The sequence below is a fragment of the Elephantulus edwardii genome, unplaced genomic scaffold, assembly GCF_000299155.1.
Source record: "Elephantulus edwardii isolate Elephantulus edwardi_28Jun2011 unplaced genomic scaffold, EleEdw1.0 scaffold00007, whole genome shotgun sequence".
NCBI classification, from domain to species: domain Eukaryota; kingdom Metazoa; phylum Chordata; class Mammalia; order Macroscelidea; family Macroscelididae; genus Elephantulus; species Elephantulus edwardii.
The window spans coordinates 31,042,825-31,056,697 of NW_006399757.1; the positions used below are offsets into that span (position 1 = coordinate 31,042,825).

General features: G+C 38.8%; 1 protein-coding gene and 1 pseudogene across 2 annotated transcripts in view; both read left to right on the plus strand.

Annotated features, from left to right (window-relative positions):
* The window catches only part of MINPP1 (multiple inositol-polyphosphate phosphatase 1), a 39,222-nt gene that overhangs the window by 20,870 nt on the left and 4,479 nt on the right, over positions 1-13,873 (plus strand). The window lies entirely within an intron of this gene.
* Positions 1,199-13,873, plus strand: part of LOC102871409 — a 16,115-nt pseudogene continuing 3,440 nt past the window's right edge.

The following is a 13,873-nucleotide window of genomic DNA, read 5'->3' on the forward strand; positions in this document are numbered from 1 at the left end:
ATGTTTTGCTGAGAGTCAGGATTGATCTTTGACAGGTTGTGTGGTTTGGGGGATTTTATTCAGTATACCTGCACTCTCTATTAACATCTGTTTTTCTTTGTAGATTGGGGCAATTCAACAAGTCACTCACTCCCTGGTTTCCCAAAACAAGGGTTATGTGCTTGACTGTAATTAATCACCTTGGAAAGATCTTTCATTTTGGTCAGAAATCCTTCTAGATATCAAAATTAATTCTTATATGTAATATTTGTTGTTATTATAATGACATTATAACATTATAACCCAGCCTTTTAAATGATCCTTTTTACTGGCTTTCCAGTTTATTTTCAGAGTTCTTAATTGAAATGAGGGAGCTTTCATGACACAGTCTGTAACAAGTTGTTCTTTTAACCAAACAGCTGCATGTTTGTTGATTCACATCCACTGGCAGATCTGAGGAATAAAAATAATTTCTTTCATTAGGATTTACAGCCTCTCAAACCTTAAGACAGATCAGTAGGAGTTGGAAACAGCTCCACGGCAGCGAGATTTATTTATTTATTTATTTTTAAAATTTAGGTTGTTTATTTTTCATTTCAATGAACATCTACAGAGATTTTGGAATAAGGGCGGTTTGGGTGGTGTAGTTCCTTTTTTTAACGTAAGATGGCAGCAGTGAAACAAATATTTAGTGTGATTTAAAACCATTATTTTGGTCCATAAAGAAGACCCAAGAAGAATTGATGCCTTTGCATTGTTGTGATGGCAAAGGGTATTAGATATACCATAGACCAGCCAAAGAACAAACGGACTGAAACCCCTTCTTTAGAGGCGAGGATGATGAAACTTCGCCTCACGTACTTTGGGCATGTTGTCAGGAACACGTGTTGTCCTTGGAAAAAGACATCATGATGGATTACACGGTGACTGCAACAGTGAAACTGAGCACGACAGATCACGAGGATGACCAGGATAGGGCAGCGTTTCCATCTGCACAGAGTTGCACCAAACCTTATTTCAGCCTGTTACTTTAGTCCATTGTAATCTGAGAACTTTATAATTTAAAGTTTCCAGTAGTTGATTCCTCACAACTAGTTCTTTCTTATCTTTTTGGTAACTCTCTGAAGTTAGGGTTCAGTGGAGTTTAACTAGATGTACCAGGAACATAAGGTGCCTTGGGGACACTGGCTTAAGTATTCGGCTGATAACCAAAAGGGTGATGGTTCCAACCCCGCAGCCCCTCCCTCTGCAGAAGTCAGACGTGGTCGTCCACCTCCGTAAAGACTTAGAGACTTGGAAAGCGTCCTGCAAGGTTACTTTAATCATAATTCACTTGACAGCAGTGGAGTGATTGGTTTGGTTGTTTAGCTAGGAACAATATTTACTTAATACTGATTGTTGAATGGTACTAAGTAAGGAAAAGGTTCACATAAGTAGACTGACTGGGTTTTAAATTCAGATCCACATGTCTAGTTGCTTCTGGATAGGACATTTTTACTGTCTGTCTTGACTCTTACATCTCTAAGGTTTGGAATTCTGTGTATTTTAGTACTCTTCCCTCATTTCCTAGAACAATGCCTTTGATACTCAGCATGTACAGATCTGTAATAATATTCTCAGTCTTCTTTTCTCTTCTGCTCCCAGTTTTAGTCAGTCCTACCGTCATCCATTGACGTTACAAACCTGGGAGTAACTAGATGTCATCTCCCTCACCTTCTACCTCCATCATTATATTTTGTTGATTTTTGTTGCTTGCTATGTTAGCTCCCCCACTGTTCTCCCACCCATCTCCGACTACCCAGTGTCTCCTCTCTCTTAGATTTTAGCATCTACCTCCTAAATACTTTCTTGATTTCAGTATTACACCCACTCTAATTCAGTCTTTTCTATAAACTGTACATTTCACATAATCAGCTTGTGCATGAAATCATGTGGTGACTTTTCACTACTTCCAAGACAAAGTCTTCTCAAAGTTTTCACGAAATCCTGGCTTGTTTTCTGGAGGCTGGTGTTGATTAGTCATTTGTTTATTCCCTGTTTCCTCCTACCCCTGATGCAACAGACTTATTACCTGTGTAATTTGTAACCCATTCTTAAGAAAATTTGTTTTCACCAAAAGAGTTCTCTGTAAGATTTGAGTTGACTTTTAATCCTAACTTTGTTATTATTGTGTTGTCAAGTCAACTGTAACTCATAGAGACCCTATGCACCGTAGCTCTGAACTCAGCCCTAGCCTGAGCTAGTTTCACTGTCTCTGACACACCTACCCACATTATCCCAGTTACTGTGTCAATCCATGTGAGATCTCGGGTCTTCCTTTCTTCCTGAATCTTCTTCTCTTGTGTTGTCCCTTCACACTTCCAAGCATAATGTCCTTCTCCAAGGACTGGTTCCTCTTGGCAACATTTATCTTTAAATAGTTTGTCTTACCATAAGTGTTTAATAAGTAGTCATTTCTTTTTTAAAAAAAGAAATTGCTGTCATCATCATGATGACAGTGATCTCGGGCAGAAATTTGTTGAGGAAGAATGATGAGGATGTTCCAGTGAAGAAGTGTTTTGAGGAAAGGCCTGCGTGGGAATGGAAAGGAAGTATTTGGAGTCAGCCAAGGAAATTGACCTAGCTCTTTGAAGTAGAAAACATTGAGATATAGACTATGCACAGACAATCTTATGCCAAGGAAAATCTATGTCCTTGGCCTATCTCCCAGCTCCAATTTAATTTTTTTTATTTCTGCTTTAATGATTTGTGTTGATTTTATAATAAACACCAAACACCTCTCTTCATTAGAAGCAGGGCTAATAAAATCTATGCTGCTGCTGTTATGTACTGTCAAGTTGGAACTAACCCATAGCTTATCTTCTAGCGGGTTTTCAAAGCACTAAATCACATGAGAGGAGATTGCACATCTTTTTTTCAGCTAGCACCTGGCAGATTCTAACTGCATGCCTTTGGGTTGAATACACAGTGATTGTGAAATACTACCATGTTGTATATATTAATAGTTCATTTCTTTTTGTGACTGATATGTCAAATGATTTCTCTCTTCACCTTTTAGGATATGTGTTGGGTTTTTCCCAGTGTGGGATTATTACAAATAAAACTGCTCTGGAAAGTTACAGTCTTTGTATGAACATACTCCTTCCCTTCTCTGGGACAGGAACAGAATCGCTGGGTCATATGGTTGGCATATGTTTTTCTTCTTCTTTTTTTAAAATTTATTTTATAATTATTTTGTGCGTGTACCATCAAATCAGATCTGACTGGTACAGGAGGAGACTGTCCCTCCTTTTCCCGGCAGAGCATCTGGTGGATTCGAACCTTGCGCCTCTGGGATTGTAGTTGCAGCTCCTTGCCACTAGGCCACCAGAGCTCCCCTATATGTTTTTCTTTTTAAGAACCTACCAGACAGTTGTCCCTCTAACTGCATGTGAGAGTTGAGTTGTTTCACATTCTAGCCAACATTAGTATGGTCCTGAAAAACCCAAACCAAATCTCTGCCATCAAGTTGTTTTTGTTGAAAACTCTTTAGGAGGTGCCTGAGGCTGTAAACTTTTAAGGAAAAAGACTCCCCAACTTTGTCCTGAGGAGCTACTGGTGAATTTGAAACGTAGGCCTGACATGTAACGCACTATGCCGTTAGGGCTCCTTACTTGGTGCGGTCAGCCTTTTTAAGCTGCAGCTATCCTAATGGATTTGTAATGATGCCTCATTTTCATTTTTGTTTGCATTTCCCTAATAACTGGTGGTGGTGGCGGTGCTGGTGGTGTTACGTATTGTAGAATCAGAACCGACTCATAGCCGACCCTCCAGCAACATCATCTCACATACTTTGGACACGTTGTTAGGAGGGATATCACGCTTGAAAAGAGATGAAAACCCTCAGTGAACTGGATTAATGCAGCGACTGCAGCAGTGGGCTCATCAAGAATGTCAGAGATGAAGAACATGGTTAGGACAGGGTTCAGACTCATTCATAGGGTTGCTATGAGTTGTACTTAACTCACCAGCACCTAACAGTAGTAGCTAATAATACTGGATTGTCTTTTCATGTACTTATTTGCTATCTATATATCTCCTTTGATGACATGTCTCTTCAGATATTTTGCCCGGTTTTTCCCCCCTCTGGATTGCTTGTCTTGCAGTTTCTAAGAATTATATTCTAGGTACAAGTGATTTGTCAGACTTAATTAAGCTTTACAGGTATATTCTCTCCTACCCTGGGGTTTGCCTTGTGTTGTGGTTCCAAGGGCCGATTGTGCTCCACTCCGTTGGCGGTTTCCACCAGCGTACTCTAGACAGCGCCCTATGCATTAGGAAGTTTTCCCCAGCCTGGCTGGTGGGAACTCATACTGGCTGTTTCAGCAATAGTCTCCTAGTTGCCTAGTCTTTGTGGAGTTGCACAGCAAACTCAAAGGTGGTGCCGTGGTGGCTTGAATCCACCAGCAGCTCCTTAGAAGAAAGATGGGAAATGTCCTCCTGTGGGATTTACAGCCTCCTGGAAACCCACTGGAGGGTCAGTGATGAGTTGGTTCTGAATTGAGGGTAAAGAGAGAGTACTTTTCTGATCTCTCTGCCTGGATTGCGATAGCTTTTCACATTCATGCGCTGATCAATACCAGTGGGCCCTCTCCTTCTCTCTGGCATGAGTTGTAGCCAGTGTGGACTCTGAAATGTCCAGCCCCAAGTCTTCTGCTCAGGGGGACTGCATGCCCTGAATCCCTCCCACTGTGCTCCAGCCTGGAATGTCCAGCAACTCAGGCAGCTCTTGGCTTACCAGCCTCCTTTGCCTCTCTCTTATTCTGCCAGTTGCTGTCTGAAAACTGCAGTATCACATAGTTTACCTGGTTTTTTTACAAGAGTGCAAGTTCAGTCTCTGTATCTCCATCTTGACTGGAAGCACTTTAGTAATATATTTTAAAATGAGAAAAAACCCTTTGTGTCATTTCAGTTCCTGAGTTTGTGTTAAGCTGGTGCATTACTTCTGCTCCTGGTGCATAAATGAAGCTGAAGAGTCAAGCATATATTTTTTAAAAAGTTTATTATGATGTTTTTCTTCCCAAAGTATCTCCTTTATCTGGTAGTTCATGTTGCTTATCTGTATTCTTACATAATTGAGGATTACAGGAGAATTATTGTGCTATTTGATACTGTTGGCTCATGTTAGTGTTTTTTTTTTAAAAAAAAAAGAAAGAAAAACCACTTTGCGTAACATCTACTGAGTGTGAAACATGAATTAAGAGCTTAGAAAGCTGCAGCTGGGTGCACTTGGGGGGAAACCACACAATTATTAGTTTTCTGGTTGAAGTTTTTGTACTTGCTTTGGGTGTTTTACTTTGAAAACGCCATGGCCATCGACTCATATTTAACAAATAATTTTAGACTTTAAATTTTATTTCATTCTTTGAAGATTTAATAAATTCTCTTTGCCATCTTATTTAAGTGAAAAAAGACTGTAATTTGGATACTTGCATTCATTCTGGACAACATTAGGCAGCTCACCCGTACCTTTTTTCTCTTGTTAAAAATAAAAAAATACTTGACCAGGTATTGGCCATAAAACATGAGGGTTCAATTTTTATACATATGTTCATACATGTTTTCATTTGCATTTTCACATTTGTATTAATAATTTGCATTTTCCAGTTCTCTTTTTTTAAAGGTACATCATTTAGGTGATTTTGTTCCCTTTTTTGTAAATGTGGCATCTCAAGTTAGTCTTTTTATTAAATAGAAAAAGCAGGGTGAAAGATGGTCCTTGTGTAAAGTTGTTTATGTAAATTTAATTTATTCTGTGTAGGCATTTTAGATGTAGGATTTGTTAGTCTAAGATGGTCAGACATTTCTGGAGTGCATGTGATACAGAAGATGGAGCTGTGTTAATGCTGAGGATTTGTTGTTGTTCATAGTGATCTGTGAATGACAGATCTGAACCCGGCCCTAGCCTGAACCGTCCTCGCCATCTCTGCCACACGCCAGCCATTGTTAAGGTCACTGTGTCCATCTCATTAAAGGTCTTCTTCTCCTTTGTCAGCTCTGCTTTTCTGAGCATAATGTCCTTTTCCAAAGACAAAAACAATGTCTACAAACTTTGTAAATAAACCTGAATAAAGGGTCACTATGAATGATGAGTTGGGCAATGAGTTTGCTTTGTTTTTTAAATTGAGGGTATCTAACAGTGAATAGTGATGATAGAAACAGAATTGACGCCTTTGAGCTGTGGTGCTGGAGAAGAGTATTGAATATACCATGGATTGCTAGGAGAACAAACAGGTTTGTCCTGGAGAGGGTGAAGCCAGAATGTTCCCTGGAGTCAAGGATTCTGAAGCTTCGTCTGACATACTTTGGGCATGTTGCAAGGAGGGACTGGTCCTTGGAGAGGGACATCATGTTTGGGAGAGTGGAGGGACGGCGCAGGAGAGGAAGACCCTCGATGAGATGGATCAATTCTGTGAATGGGTGATGGGAATGAGTGTGTTTGAGACAGCGAGGTTGGCACAGGATAGAACAGCATTTAGGGCTCTTGTACATAGATAGGGTCGCTATGAGTCGCAGACGACTCAATGGCACATAACAACAACAAAGTCCCCTTTGTTTTTTCAGTATTCAGAAATAATGTAGAAACATGATATGTTTTTACATTTGTGTTTGCATTACTTAACAACTTTGTCAAAGAAAATGGAAATATGAGCATGTTTTGTAAGAGGACTAGCAGGTATGAACATAAGCAGCTGTTAAAGAAGGATTATGTTAATCCTAAAAACTCAAGGCACAATGACTGTTTGATGCCTAAGTGAAAAGTGTGAATCAATCTATCAGTGGGTCTGTGAGAGAAAGATGTGGCTTTCTGCTTCCTTACACTTTGTGGTGGTGGTTGTTATTGTGTACCATAGAGTCAGAACCAACCCATAGCTGACCCTCCAGCAGGTTTTCAGAGGCAGTTAATTGCATGAGAGGAGACTGCCCATCCTTTTCCATCAGAGCAGCTGAAGACCTCAAACAGCATGCTTTTCAGATTCAAGAGCAGCTTCTTACCACAAGGCCACCAGAGCCTTGGAAATCCTGTAGGGTAGTTTTACCTTATCCTGTAGGGGCACTATGAATCAGAATCTACTCAGTAGAAATAGAGGGGTTTTAAAATTTATTTGTTTAAGTTAATCTTGGAAAGGAAAATAGTACTTTTGGGTCATAAATATATCCATGACAATAGTTGATTTTTGAAATCATTTATTATTTTATAGTTGAATTTTAATTAAATAGAAATCAGTTTATATGGTCCTTATTCTTGCTTGTAAGTAAATAAAAGCATTTCGATACTCAGAGCTTTAAATGAACATCAGATTTGAACTATGTAACTTAATTAAGATGGCTAAAAACCCCCTAATCTTTGGAAATGTCTAAGACAAAAGCATGAAAATATTTTATGATATTGTACAAAATACATTAGCAATATAAATATAAAATTGACACTTAGAAGGAAATGAAAAATGGTTTTCCAAATTTATGTGTTTTATAGGGAACTCTGGTGGCCTAGTGGCAAGAAACTGCACTGCAGTCCCGAAAGTGTGCAGTTTGAGGCCACCAGCTGCTCCGTGGGAGAAGGATGGGCAGTCTTCTTTTGTGTAATTAACTGCCTCTGAAAACCCACTGGGGGTCACCAATGGGTTAGTTGCAACTCCATGGTATACAACAAAATATGTTTTATACAATTATTAAAAATCTAACTTTATTCCTAATTTTTCCATTTAAAAAGACTGAGTAAAACCATTATTGTCAAAATAGAAGAATAACTGAACAAGAGTGTATAAATCTTCAAAAGGGCAAGGGAAAAGGGAGAAAGGGGTGGTAAAGGGGAGGGAAATCATTAGGATATCAATTAGTAGGTGGTTGGGAGAAGGTATAAAAAAGATTCAGTGGGGACTTGAAAAGACTGGGTGTTAATAAACATAGAATAATAGTACTTAATTCTACAAAATATATGTGAATGATTGTATAAAATAATGTACAAGTGTATATGAATGAATCAGTGTAATGAAGGATTTTATAAAATACAGTGTACCAGCATGAAACCCAGTATATATGAATACAAACTAATAAAAATATTTAAAAGAGATCAGAGCACATTGAATGTCTAGGTTGACTTAACTGTATAAAGCAGAACTTACTTCACTCTAAAATAAATGACAATAACCAGATAAAGAATTTGTATTAACACTAAAGTATTTCCATTAAATTAACAGGTCAGAACCTAAATCTCTGACATCTTAAAAAAATAAATGCTTTTCTTCACTTTCTCCTAGTCTGAATCCATCTTAGTGATTATTAATGGTTCAAATATTTAAATTAGAATAAAGATAATAAAGGGTTATTTCTCAAGGTTCCTTATCAAAGTATGCTTTTTTTCAAAGTATGCTTTTAAAAATTAATTCACAAAATTAATCTTCTATTGTTTCTTGTAATCTTGTTTCTTGCAAGTTAACAAAATTAATTATATTTGAGACATGAAATAAAAGTGGAGAGATTGGTTGGTGAGGGGAGGAGGAGTGTATCTAAAGTTGATTGCATTGATTTTGCATGCAACCTCAGAATCCCTTTCTATGCCATGTTCCAGATGGCTTTTGGCATGAATTAACATTGAAACACATTTGGCCTAGATATTTAGTTCTATGAGACTAAAATTTGTTGACACAGAGTCCTTCTTCCAAGCTAGAAAACAAATTTAGGTGCAGGCACCTTCTATTACTCAGCAACCTGAATTCAAATTGGAGAGTGTAATGCAAATAAGAGCCCAGGGTTACTGAGAGAAACGTCTTAGAAACACCGTGGCTCTTAGCAGTCAGTTTGTGGTGTGGATGTGTTCCTGGGAGGGTACATTTCTTTTCTCTGTCTTTATTCATCTTCACAGAAGCATGCATCATTAATCCCTAGTCTTGTGTAGTACTGAATTTCTTACTGGCTCCCCCCCCCCCCCCGGTAGTCATTTTAGAATAAAAACCTATGAGATAGGCTTTATCTCTTCATTTTTGAAAACTTGATACTTATTTAGAGAATCTTTTTTTGCAGGTTTTAGCATGTATTTTCATCAGATTGTGTGTTATGGACAGTTCAGATTAATTTACTAGTGCCTTGCTGACAGTACTATCCTCTCACTTCATATGTTCAAATACTTTGTTTTTTCTTCCAACTAAAAACTGATATTATTTTGACTTACCAGTGATTTGAAAGTAAATTTAAAAGATTCAATTCCTAAATTATTTCCCACAGTCTCTATGTAAAGTGTTTGCCTATTTAACAGGGCATTAAGATTTTTACAGGTGAATGTATGTTGTGCAGATGTTTGGCTCGCACAAAAACGAGTTTCAGGCATATTTGTATTTTTCTTTTGTATTTCCGTCTTTCATACTTTGGATATCTGATTCGTTTCAAAATAAGACAGTTGATACCACATTTACCTTTAGTGTAAAGAGCTCTGCAGTGATATTTTAGAAAGAGAATGAAAGCTAAGCTCTTATTTCAGCACCTCACCAAATTATGCGGCCTGGGCATTCATGGTATTGCTGCAACTGCTGTAGCTCTAATCTAACTCTAACAAAAACTCTTCTGCACTAGGGATAGATTCTCTTCATTTTGCATGAACTAAGGCTTGAAGAAATTCAGTAATCTGCCCAGGTAGGTTATGCTCACCAGTTTTCCAGCTGCAGAGCCCATGTCACTGCAGAAGTTCATGCTTTTAACTTTAACTTTAAAAACAGTTAACAGAACCACAGTGAGGCGCCATTTCACTCCAGTAACAGCCATATGATTCCACTACTGGGAATATACCCTGAGAAAATTAGAACTGAGACACAAACTGAGATTTGTACACCAGTGTTCATAGCAGCATTACTCACCATTGCAAGAATATGGAAACAGCCAGCCCAAATGTCCAACCACAAATGAATGGATTGAGAAATTATGGTACATTCACACAATGGAATACTATGCAGCACGCAGGAGCAATAACTTTGTAAATTATTACCTCGCTTGGGAGGGACTGAAGAGCATTATGCTGAATGAACTAACTCAGTCCCACAAGGATAAATATTGTATAAAATGGTTATTGTAGAATGAGTATAAGGATCCAAGAGGGATGAGAAGGCTGGAAGCAGAATGAGGTGGATGTGCAGGGGGAGAGGGGGATTAATCGATGGGTCGTACAATTTGATGGGGGTGGTGAGGGGGATTAATCATTGAGTTGTACAATTTGATGGGGGGTGAGAGAAATTGAAAGAATTTGTTCAATTTGTATTTGAGTTTTGTAAATAAACTAGTAGGAAAATAATAAAGTTTTTAAAAAGAAAAGGAAGAAAACCCCAGTTATTTTTAAAGTCATTTCAGATGTGCCCTACTTTAAGAAAATGAACAGTTTAAAGAAATGAATTTGTTGGTTGGATTGACGATTAGTACTTTTTTTAAGGGTTAAGTTGCCCTTTTATATTAAAAACCCAAGTGAATTTGATGATATTCTTTAATGAGTTTACTTGGTGGCTTAAAGGTAATTTAAGGAAGTTCTTTAACCTCAGTTTTTCGCCTACATAGGGTATATATTAGGGATAATCAAGGGAGCTCTGGTGGCCTACTGGTAAGCTGCACTATAATCCCAAAGGCACATGGTTCTAGGCTACCAGCTGTTCCATGGGAGAAGGATGAGCAAGCTCTTCCTGTGTAACTGACTCTGAAAACCCACCGGGAGTTGCCAGTGGGTCAGTTCTGACTGACCAGCAATAGCTGTGTCAAAATGTGCAAATGAATCATTGGAGAAATACAAGAAGAAAATGTTTATTAACTGTGCATAAGTGGCTTGGGTAGGGCAGAAAAGACTTAGCTGCTTAAAAGGCTAAGAGAGAAGAATTAGAGAAACTCTGCAATGGGAATATAAATAAGAGAAGTTTATTATAATTGATTTTCAGGATTTGTGGGATTTTTTGTAAGCAGTGTAGCTGTAATTGCAAATGAAGTAGATCTTATATATAGGTACAGATAATTTTCGTAATGCTGTATGTAACCATTCAGTTCATTTCTTGCATTGTAGTTCTCGAAACAAAATGGAGCTTTCTCCAAATCAAAATAGAAATCCGTCCACTGAATGGATTTGTTAGGCTTTCCAAGTAAGAAAGTTCTTAGTGAGCCGCGGTGGCACGTGACTACTCACGGAGAGATTGGTGGTTTGAACCCACCAGCCACTCTGTGGCAGAAATGACCTGATACTCTGCTCTCATAAAGATCATAGCCTGTGAAACTCTATCAGCATTTCTCCTCTGTCCTGTAGGGTTGCTGCGAGTAGGAATCAACTTAAAAACATACAACAAAGTCCTTTTCACATCTTACTGGGGCAAGTCTATTTTCCATCATAAATTAGCATTTATAATCATACTATAGAATTAATATGCATTGATGTTACTAATTACCAAAGCCTGTAAACCTGCTATTACACTTTAATAAGGTTACAGTAAGACTTTCTAGGAAGGTATTCATCACTTGGTTTAAACATCATCTCCCCAATTGCCCCATTTCTCTGGGTTTCATATGACAGATGCTGATCTGCAAGAGCCAGTAATATGTTCTATTTGTTTGTTGGTTTTTGGTTTTTTGTGGTGATTTTTTTTTTTTGGTCACCTAACTGCTCAACATCCTTCCTCTCTTCTGCAGAAAAGAAAGAGAATTGTTCCTGTCTTGGTACGGGAATCTCTGACCTTGTCACATTTAAATATAAATTAACCAAACAAACACAGCCAACAGTATATAGATTTTGAGACATTATTGCTTCATAAGGGAGCTCTAGTAAAGAGTTTATTGACCATGCAAAGGCATTTGACTTTGTGGATCATAACAAGTTATGGCTGACATTGAGAAGAATGGGAATTCCGGAGTACTTAATTGCGCTTATGCTAAACCTATACTTAGGCTAAGAAGCTGTTGTGCGAACAGTGCAAGGGTAATTAAGAAGGGAGTTGTGTTCTCTCTGCATACCTATTTAATCTGTGTGCTGAGAAGATTATTTGAGAAGCTGGACTCTGTGAAGAAGAATATGGCAAGGGAGCTCTGGTGGCCTAGTGGCAAGAAGCTGTTCTGCAATCCCGAAGGTGTGCAGTTCGAATCCACCAGATGCTCCACTGGAGAAGGATGGGCAATCTCCTCCTGTGCTGGTTGGATTTAACCCCAACAGAACATAATAACAACAAAATAAAGTGTCACTAAAAAAAATAAAAATAGAAGAATATGACATCAGGATCGGAGGAAGATTCATCAGTGACCTGCTTGCTGAAGAGAGAGGATGACTTGAAGCACTTGTTGCAGAAGATGAAAGAATACAGCTTTCAACATGGATTATATCTCAATGTCAGTAAAACAAAGATTCTTACCACTGGACCTGTAGGCAACATAATGATAGATGGAGAAAAGATTGACACTGTCAACAACTTCATCTTACTTGGATCCAAAATCAACACCCTTGGAACCAGCAGTCAGGAAATCAGGAGGCATAATTCACTGGGAAAGTTTACAGTCAAGGCCTCTCCAAATTGTTGAGGAGTAATGATATCAGTTTGAGGACTGAGGTGTGTCTGATCCAGGCCATGGTCTTTCCGATCACGTGGTATACATCTGAGAGCTGGATAGTGAATAAAGATGACAGAAGAAGAATTGATGCTTTGAGCTGTGGTGTGGGAGAATAGTACTGAACATCCCATGGATGGCCAAAAGAACAAACAAGTATGTCTTGGAGAAGGTGCAGCCAGAGTATTCCTTGGAGCCAAAGATGATAAAGCTTCACCTCAGATACTTCAGGCAAGGAGCTATTCCTTGGCGAGGGACATGATGCTTGGAAGAGTGGAGGGATGGAGAAGGAGAGGAAGACCCTCAACCAGGTGAATTGGTACAGTGACTGCCACAGTGGGCTGTAGTGTATCAGGAAATATATGAGGATGGCATAGGATTGGACAGGGTTCAGATCTGTTGTTCACAGGGTCACTGTGGGTCACTCTCAACTCGCTGGCACCTAACGACGACAAGGGGGCTCTGATGGCTTAGTGGCAAGAAGCTATGATGGCAACCCAAAGACACGCGATTCAAATTCACCGATTTCTCTATGGGAGAAAGATGAATAGTCTCCTCTGGTGTAATATACTGCCTCCAAAAGTGTGCTGGAAGGTCCACTATAGGCCGGTTCCAACTGTATAACAACAAGTGCTTCATAGAGAGTTTGACATAGCTATGTGTAACTGTTGTGTTTGATATCTAGTTGCTCCATCTGTTTTTATATGGACAATGAAAGTGACCCAAAATTTGCTGCAAATGCTACTATAGGTGCATGAAATTTATAACATTATATGTATGGCGGTGGTCAGAAGTTGTTATTGGTGCTGTTGAGTCTGATCTGACTCCTAACGGCAGTGTCTATACAACAAAACAAAACAAAACACAGCTCAGTCAGTCCTGTGCCATCCTTATGTTCATTGTTATGTTTGAGCATAATATTTTAGCCAGTGTGTCAGTTGATCTTACTGAAGGTACTTCTTTTCACTGATCCTTTACTTTCCCCAGCATTTTATCTTCCTCTGAGAACTGATGACCCCTCCAGGTAACATGCCCAGAGTGCATGAGATGAAGTCTTGTCATCTTTTCTCTAAGGCACCCTCTGGCTGTACGTCTCTCAAAAGAATTTGTTCATTCTTCTAGCTTTCCATACTGTATTCAATATCCTTCATCAACCCCATGATTCAAAAAGTCATCAGTTCTTCTACCGTCATCTTTATTCATTGGTCAACTTCCATATGCACATGAAGCAGTTGAAAAGAGCATGGGTTAGGTCAGGTGCACCTTCATCTTCAAAACTGCATCCTTGCTGTTTAAGCAC